This window comes from Eschrichtius robustus, chromosome 2, assembly GCF_028021215.1.
Source record: "Eschrichtius robustus isolate mEscRob2 chromosome 2, mEscRob2.pri, whole genome shotgun sequence".
NCBI lineage: Eukaryota > Metazoa > Chordata > Mammalia > Artiodactyla > Eschrichtiidae > Eschrichtius > Eschrichtius robustus.
This window is the reverse complement of record NC_090825.1, coordinates 170177720-170187314: the sequence shown is the minus strand read 5'-3', so window position 1 is coordinate 170187314 and position 9595 is coordinate 170177720. Positions and strand designations below refer to the sequence as shown.

The 9595-nt window shown below is 46.7% G+C and overlaps 1 pseudogene; it reads left to right on the top strand.

The window, feature by feature from the left end:
* The first annotated feature begins 1464 nt into the window (after window positions 1-1464).
* Window positions 1465-4831, top strand: LOC137759057 (mitochondrial transcription rescue factor 1-like; annotated as a pseudogene).
* Window positions 4832-9595: the final 4764 nt, after the last annotated feature.

Here is a 9595-nt window from a genome sequence, read left to right as displayed (position 1 = left end):
CAGGCTCAGTAGTTGTGGCTCACGGGCCTAGTTGCTCCGCGGCATGTGGGATCTTCCCAGACCAGGGCTCGAACCCGTGTCCCCTGCATTGGCAGGCAGATTCTCAACCACTGCGCCACCAGGGAAGCCCTGAACCCACATTTTGTCTTCAGTTTTATTTCTGTAAAATGGGAAGGAAAATGCCTTCTAGTGTAAGTGCTTATGAAAGGAGTAATGGATTTTTTTCAATGTGAAGGAGATGTATTTGGAAAAACACAAAAGGCTGTATAAATTCACGATCGTCGGCGATTAAGAGTAAGGTTTCATGGGGGTAAATTGAAGCTTAAAGGTGTCATGAAGATAGGTCTATTAAACTCCATTAGTTACAAATTTGAAAAAAAAAAAACAACACTACCCAGAGGGTAACAGCATTCAATAAACTGATATTGAGTTGGTCTTCCTAGGAGAGGCTGGGAGAGCTCTCATTTCTTTGAAGGCTTTAAGCAGAGCAAGAGGAAATAGTCAGGAGGGAGATTAGCCTCTATTCCCACACCTGGTTCTTTGCACCCATCTCCTTACACCTCTGGGTGTTGAGGTGACTCTTGCAATATTTGTGCATGAGATTTAGGCTCCTAATTCTATTTCATTCATGCAGGCCTTCCAGTGGGTTTAATTTTCTTGGACAGACACTGGGAGGCTAGTGGTGGGGGCTGATAGGTGGAAAAAATCAGTTTGAGGTTAAAAAAATGCTGTTGGGTGAGCTGTGGATCTGAAAGCCATGGGCCATCTCACTCCTAGAAGAACCAAGGTCCTGAGTGATTTGCCATGGTCCACAAGGTCCTGAGTGATTTGTCCTGTCACCTCCCCGCCCTCATCTCCTCTACTCTCATCCTCACTCACAGCTACCCAGGCCCCTTCGTTGTTCCTTGAGCAAGTCACACACAGCCATGCCTCAGGACCTTTGCATGTTCTGTTCTCTCTGCCTGGAACACTCTTCTTTCAGATACCCAGCAGAACTACTGCGTCACCCCCTTCAGGCCTCTGCTCAGATGTCACCTCCTCAGTGAGGCCATCTCTGACCCCCTATTTAATACAATAACCAGCCCACCTACCACTTCCTGTCATCCTCTGTGGTGAGCGGAATTGCATCTCCTGCCCCCAAATTCATACGTTGAAGTTCTAACCCACAGTAGCATGTGACTGTATTTGGAGATAGGGTCTTTTAAAGACATAATTAAGGCTCCTCTTCCCTGCCTACACTCCTGCCGGGTCTCCCTGTGAGTCTCTCGCATCCTGCCCGGGTCTGGCCAGCTTGGGATGCCCTGTGGACCCCGGGGGCTGTAGGGGCCGTGGGAGCCCAGTGGGCTGAGGCTGTCTGCCCCTGGGCCTGGCTGCTCCTGCTGGCTACAGGCTCAGATCGGGAGCTCAAGGATGCTGGTGTCCAGTTTCCCTTGACCTTGAGGACCCAGGAAGGTCATTTGCACCATGGCTATGGCTAGTGTCAGATTGCCCAGCAGTGTTTAAAGAAAGTCAGATGCCTGGATTGGACTCTGCAGAGACACATTCACACAAACACTGTGCTTTCTGGAACCAATACTTTTATTTTTCTAGTACCAAGTTAAATGCGTCACATTATACAACATTTTTGTTTTTTTGGCCGCACTGCACAGCTTGCAGGATCTTAGTTCCCCAAACAGGGATTGAACTGGTTGCAGTGGAAGCACAGAGTCCTGGTCACTGGACTGCCAGGGAATTCCCATAAAACACTTTTCTATAACATTGTCTCACTGAGACTCCCAAGGCTTTTAATATCTCCAGAATATATTTTCCAATTTTCCATAAGACTCAAAAGTCATATAAGCTCTAAGAAATCCACTAAAAAGACTCTTCAGAAGGTAGAAGATGGAGGGGACTCTGATGAAGAGAGTGACCATAATGTGATGAGTGAGCAGGGAGAGAAGCCTGACGACGACCCCACTGTGGTCAAAGACTATAAAGACCTTGTAAGTTTTGGAGTTCATTGCAGCTCTATTTACAATAGCCAGAACATGGAAGCAACCTAAGTGTCCATCATCGGATGAATGGATAAAGAAGATGTGGCACATATATACAATGGAATATTACTCAGCCATAAAAAGAAACGAAATGGAGTTATTTGTAGTGAGGTGGATGGAGTTAGAGTCTGTCATACAGAGCGAAGTAAGTCAGAAAGAGAAAAACAAACACAGTATGCTAACACATATATATGGAATCTAAGGAAAAAAAAAAAAAGGTCATGAAGAACCTAGTGGCAAGACGGGAATAAAGACACAGACCTACTAGAGAATGGACTTGAGGATATGGGGAGGTGGAAGGGTAAGATGTAACAAAGTGAGAGAGTGGCATGGACATATATACACTACCGAACGTAAAATAGATAGCTAGTGGGAAGCAGCCGCATAGCACAGGGAGATCAGCTCGGTGCTTTGTGACCACCTAGAGGGGTGGGATAGGGAGGGTGGGAGGGAGGGAGACGCAAGAGGGAAGAGAGATGGGAACATATGTATATGTATAACTGATTCACTTTGTTATAAAGCAGAAACTAACACACCATTGTAAAGCAATTATACTCCAATAAAGATGTTAAAAAAAAAAAAAAAACACACAAATAATGAAAAGAAAAAAAAAAGACTATAAAGACCCGAGCAAAAGTAGCGCAGTGTTTTCGGTATGATGTTATTCCGAAGCTAGGCCTAGATATCAGAAGAAATAAAGTAAACCCCACAAAGGTGAACTCAGGCTGAATGGGGGAAAATTATGGAAGAAAAGCAGAATGGTGAAAGTGGGAGATACGTTGGATCTTCTAATGGGAGAGGATAAAGAAGCAGAAACAGAGACGGTGATGCAGATTCTCCTGAAAAAAAAAAAAGTGTTTAAAGAGAAGACCGGCAGTGAGAAATGCAGAGTGATGTTACGACAGCGGAAGAAATTGAAATTGCCTAAAAAGAGTATGCTCAAAGAAATGGATTCCTTTTCAGCAATAAACCTGCTTTCTAGTGGTGGGGGAAGGGGCCAGGTTAAAAAGAGGACTTTTTAAAAAAATAAAGTTCTCCTACCATTTGAGGGAAAAAAGAAAAAAGAAAAAAAAAAAGAGGTAATTAAGGTAAAATGAAGATGAAATTAGGACACAGACACACCAAGAGGGGAGCCCATGTGAAGACACAGGGAGAAGACAGCCATCTATAAGCCAAGGAGAGAGGCCTCAGAAGAAACCAACCCTGCTAACACCTTGATCTCAGACTTGCAGCCTTCAGAATTGTGAGGAAATAAATTTCTGTTGTTTAAGCCACCCCGCATGTGGTACTTTGTTATGGCAACTCCAGCAAATGAATATAACTTTCCTGCTTAATTGTCCTCCACCGCACTTTTCAACTCCTAATCTCCACATGATGTACTTTTTTTTAAAAAATAAATTTATTTATTTATTTATATTTTTAAATTTTTGGCTGTGTTGGGTCTTCGTTTCTGTGCGAGGGCTTTCTCCAGTTGCGGCGCGCGGGGGCCACTCTTCATCGCGGTGCGCGGGCCTCTCACTATCGCGGCCTCTCTTGTTGCGGAGCACAGGCTCCAGACGTGCAGGCTCAGTAGTTGCGGCTCACGGGCTTGGTCGCTCCGCGGCACGTGGGATCTTCCCGGACCAGGGCTCGAACCCGCGTCCCCTGCAATTGGCAGGCAGATTCTCAACCACTGCGCCACCAGGGAAGCCCCCCTGATGTACTTATTTTGTTCAGCGTCCACCTCATCCTCTAGAACCTCCATTCCACGAAGAGGGAAACATTTGCGTGTCTCGTTTACCCTGCGTCCCCAGCACCCAGTGCAAGGCCTGCACACGGTGGCTGCTCGCTCAGCGTTTGTTGAGTGAATAAGTGAATGAAATGGAGACAAAGATCTTTTCTGGGCTCTCAGTCCCTCTGGGGCTGAGTATCCACCTGACATATTCATGAGGGGCAAGAACTCTGTCCCTTTTCTCTTTTTAAAAAACCAGCCAAGGTGGCAAGGAGTAGGCTCACTCACAGATGGCCATACCCGGTGTGGATTTTTTTTTTTAATTTAATTAAATTAATTAATTAATTTATTTTTGGCTGCATTGGGTCTTCGTTGCTGTGCGCAGGCTCTCTCTAGTTGCGGCTAGCGGGGGCTACTCTTCATTGCCGTGAGCAGGCTTCTCATTGCGGTGGCTTGTCTTGTTGTGGTGCACGGGCTCTAGGCGCACGGGCTTCAGTAGTTGTGGCTCGCGGGCTCTGTAGTTGTGGCTCGCGGGCTCTAGAGCACAGGCTCAGTAGTTGTGGCGCACGGGCTTCGTTGCTCCGCCCTGTGTGGATTTTAGAAAGGACCTTTGAACTCGCCCTTTTAGTTTTCTAAATGACTCCCTGGAGCTCGCAGGACCACCAGCCGAGAGTGAACAAGCAGGCTCCTGATGACCCATTTTGCCGAGGGGAATACTGAGACGCTGAGAAATCCGGGGTCCCGCCCTCCGTGGCGGGCACCTGGGAGGCGGAGCGAGTGTTCTGCGACACGGCCTCGTGGTCTTTTGCTCCATGGTGCTGCCTCTGTTGCCGGGCAGCTCCTAAGAACTGGCTTCCCAGCCCCGAGCTGACAAGGAAATACTAAATCCCGTTGGGCCGGGCCTGGGCTGTATTTTGACTTCCTGCGAAGGAGGCCAGCCCCCTGTGCGGTCCTCCGACCTCCCTTCTCTTCCTCCCTGTGTTTGCTCTCTGCATCCCCCTCACCTTCGCTCTTTCTCGCTCTCTTCTCTCTCTTCCTCTAGTTTCATCCCGGGCTGGAGGCAGAAGACCCTGGGATTTCTGAGTGAGGCCCATGGATGTCGAAGTCCTCCCGGGTCCCGGACCCCATGTTCTCGCCCCGCAGTTATGATGCCCTGCACGACCGCGGCTTGGGGCCTGCAGGTACGGACGGCGCCCCCGCGGGCACAGTCAGCATCCGTCAGGACGCGCGGTCCCACCTGATGAGCGGCGGCTGCAAGGGCCCTCCCCTGAAGCGGCGGGGCGGCGTGGTGGACCACCGCGATGTCATCTTGGCCCACCAGGCGCACAAAATCCACAGCACCCCCCAGGCCAGGAGGAAAGAATGGGAGTGAGTATGCACGGGGTGGACGGCCAGCCCCAGCCCGGGACAGGGACCCGGGATGGGGAGCAGTAAACGGGGTCTCTTGGGGTCAGGTAACGCTTGTTTCTGACAAGCTTCTGCAGCGGGGTGGCGGAGGTGGGGGTTGGCGTGCGGGGGCGGATTCATACGGCTGTGCTGGTTGCTCAAATCTCAAATCTCAAATCTCAGATTCCTTCCCAGCCTGTTGATCCATACCCGCTGCCTGAAGTCCCTTCTGTGAACCCCCGGGGCACCCACGGGGCAGCAACAGAGGGGTTAATTGTGGGCGTGGCAGGGCGTGCTCGCAGGACTCTGCTCTGGGGTTCTGTGAGTGCCCAGTCAGAGGGGTTGGCAAATCTTTCCAATGGGATGGACATTTCCGAACCAGGATGAGAAAGGCCACTTTCTGGGGGGGGGGGGGGGGGCGGGGAAGCGGGGAAGCGGGAATCACACTTCCACGTCAAGCCCTGAGCCTAAACTTGAGAAGTGGGGTGGGCAGGGGGTGGGTGCCAGATTGGGAGGATGTGGTGACTCTGGTGACTCTGGTCCTGGGACCCCTTTCTCTTTGCCAGTGACCGCCAAAGTGGGTCTTCTCCTGGGAGCCGCCATAGGGTGGAAGGGTGGGCTTTGAGACGGCTCTGCTGTGTGATCTTGGGCAAGTGACCTCTCTGGGCTCGATCACCACCGCTGAAGTCTCTCTTTCTAGGCTCTTGGAGGGCTGAAGGCGGTTTGTGTGAAGGTTCAGTCCCCCCGTATGGAGGGAGAGCTGGTACTTTTTTCTTTTTCTTTTTCTCAAGAGCTTCTTTGGCCAAGGCTCAGAGCTGAGTGGATTGCTGGGCAGACAGCAGGGAAGTGGGATGTGAATATGAGTTTAGGGCTATTGGAGCTGAGGCTGACAAGGACACTAATCACTCCTGGGGACCCGGAAATCCCTTCTCTCACCCACTTCACGCCAGCCAGTCTGACCTCTGGGAAGTTAACAATGTCTTCACCAGGCTTCCCCCCCACCCCACCCATTTTCTGTCTGCTGGAAGGGGGGACCGGGTTATAAATGCCAGTTGGGTTTGGGGTGTGCTGATGAGGAGTGTTAAGTACAGAGTGCAGTGAAAACTGTATAATCAAAAGGAGCCAGTGCTCATTTTGAATTGGAGGGCTTCAGGGTAGGTGAGAAAGGTGGAGCCAATGTGGCCTCTGAAGTGGTTTCCTGAGGTTAGGCTGACATCTGGTGGCACATTCAGGCATCATATAGAAAGGCAACGTGGTGACCAAGCTTTATTTTTTTTCCCCACGCTGTCTTCCTTTTCACAATCTCTCCTCTCCATCCACACATCTAGCCACCCACCCACCTGTCCATCCATCCACCCACCTCTCCATCCACCCACTCACCCACTCACCCACCCATCCACTCACCAATCTTTCTATCGATCTATCCATTCGTCCACCTCCCCATCCATCCATCCCTTCACCTGCACACATTTCCATCCATCCATCCATCCATCCATCCATCCATCCATCCATCCATCCATCCGTCCGTCCATCCATCCATGCACACATTTACTCACCCATCTTTCTATCCATCTATCCATTCATCCATCTCCCTATCTATCCTCCCATCCATGCTTACATCCATTCGCCTGTCCATATTTCTATCCATCCATCCATCCACCCACCCATCATTTCATAAATAACCAGGGTGCACCTAATATCTGCAGCTGCAATGCTAAATACCACTCTTCTATTATCCTCTCTCCAGGACTCGCCTTCCCTCTCCCCTCCCTTCCCATTTATTTCCATTCTCCTCCTGTTTCCTTTTATTTTCTTTCTTTTTTAAAATAATTAATTAATTATTCTTTGGCTACATTGGGTCTTCACTGCTGCGTGTGAGTTTTCTCTAGTTGCGGTGTGCGGGCTCCTCATTGAGGTGGCTTCTCTTGTTGAGGAGCACACGCTCTAGGTGCGCAGGCTTCAGTAGTTGTAGCACGCGGGCTCAGTGGTTGTGGCTCGCAGGCTCTAAAGCACAGGTTAAGTAGTCCTGGCGCCCGGGCTTAGCTGTTCCGCGGCATGTGGGATCTTCCTGGACCAGGGCTCGAACCTGTGTCCACTGCGTTGGCAGGCGGATTCTTAACCGCTGCGCCACCAGAGAAGCCCCTTTTATTTTCTTTTGAAAAGGAAATTTGATTAGTTCTCGCAGAAAGTGAGGCTTCTTTAAGGGGTTAGAGTGAATTATTTCTGCATACCCACTGAAAATAGATTTTTAGGATAAGGAAAAGTGTCACAGTGAATTAAAGAATTAAAAAACCCTGTTGCCCAAGGAAAATGATAACTATAATTTCTAATAATAATGACAGCTAATGTTTATTGGGCACCTACTGTATGCCAGACACTTTTGATCTTGTTGTCTTGTCATAACTCTGCCATGCTCTAGATTCTACATTATCCCCAATTTACAGATGAATAAAGGGAGGCTGGGAGAGGCGAAGTAACTTGCTAGACACTGGCAGAACTGAGATTCGAACCCCAACCTGTCAGAGTCCCAAACTCAAACTCTTAATCATTTGGCTGAAGAGTTTCTACAACAGCAAGTGGCAGGGATTTTCTCTTAAATAACTCAGAAAATAAGAAAGTCAGCCACATCAGGGAGAAAGAGAGAAGCATTGTAGGGTATTCAGAATCAGGAGACGTTGCTTACAGCGCCATTTCCATCACAACTTCCTTGAATGGCTAACTTATGCCCCAGTTTCCCATTCCAGTCACTTTCTAGGACCATAAAAAGACTTGAAGGGTCTTTATAGCTACGATCTCCAAACTTCTGAACTCCTGCCCCTACCAGTAAAACAAACACCTTTTCAGCACGCACATAATGTATATATTTTTGCTTATCGATTATATAAGTATTCTGCTGAATTTATTATATGCACTATACAATATACATAAAAATCGAAATGCCCAAAGGATGAGACATCAGTGAGATAAGTATGTTTAAATGGTTTTAATTTTTTTAATTTAATGATACAAAACACTTTTGCTATCGTGTTGTGTGTACGTGTTACCCATTTTAATTTTTATTTATTTATTATTTTTAAATTGTATTTTTAAGTTCATTTTTATTTAAAATTTTATTTTATTTTACTTTTTAATTGAAGTATAGTTGATTTACAATGTTTTGTTAGTTTCAGGTGTACAGCAAAGTGATTATATATGTAACTATATATATAGTTTTTCAGATTCTTTTCCCTTCTAGGTTATTACATAATATTGAGCAGAGTTCCCTGTGCTATACAGTGGGTCCTTGTCAGTTGTCTATTTTATATATAGTAGTGTGTATATGTTAATCCCAAACTCCTAATTTATCCCTCCCCCTCCCCCCGCTATCGTGTTTTAGAAGTTTGCCTTCACTTTTCAAGCACTGTGTTTTGTAAGAGCTCTTTATTCTGAAAATGTTCAAATACACTAAGGGCAGAGAGAAGAGCACAGTGAACCCGACAAACCCATCACCCAAATACACTAATTATCAAGATTTTGCCAGACTTACATCATAAATCCATTTTCCTTTCTTATTTTCTGAGCTATTTTAAAGCAAATCCCAGACCTTATATGATTTTACAAACTTCAGACTACATGTCTAAAGCACACAGACATTTTCTTACTAATATCACACTGACAAAATTAACAATGATTTTTATATCACCTAATTTCCAGCCCACATTCAAATTTCCCTGCTTGTTTTTTTACAGTTGATTTCTTTGAGTCAGGAAAGTCTGTGTCTTGCATTTGGTGGCCATATCTCTTTTTTTAAAGTTGTGGTGAAATAGATATAACATAGCATTTACCCTTTTAACCATTTTTAAGTGTGCAGCTCGTGGCATTAAGTACACTCACATTTTGATCAACCATCACCACCATCCATTTTCAGAACTCTTTTCATTTTGGGAAACTGAAAGTCTGTCCCCATTAAACACTAACTCCCAATCCTCCCTCCCCACATCCTCTGGCAACCACCATTCTACTTTCTGTCTCTATGAATTTGGCTGCTCTAGGGACCTCATTTAAGTGGAATCATACAGTGTTTGTCCTTTTAGCATAATTTCCTTGAGGTTCATCCGTGTTGTCTCATGTGTCAAAATTTCCTTCCTTTTAAAGACTGTATACTATTCCATTTTATGGATGGACCACATTTTGTTTATCCATTCATCCACTGATGGACACTTGGGTTGTTTCTACCTTTTGGCGATTGTGACTAATGCTGGCACAGTGCCCACCAAGATGAAGCTAACCATAGCCAACATGACTCCACATTTCAAAATGTCTTCATGAGAATTTGGAACGTTTTTTGGCCATCTTCTGATAGAAACTCAATGAGATCACTGTGTTTTCTACTTCTTCCTGTGACTGGTGGAGTCCTGGTAGCAGGAGGGGACAGAGTCCCAGCTTTGCCATTTCTCACTGTTCCTTTCTGCTCTTGTTACTATTT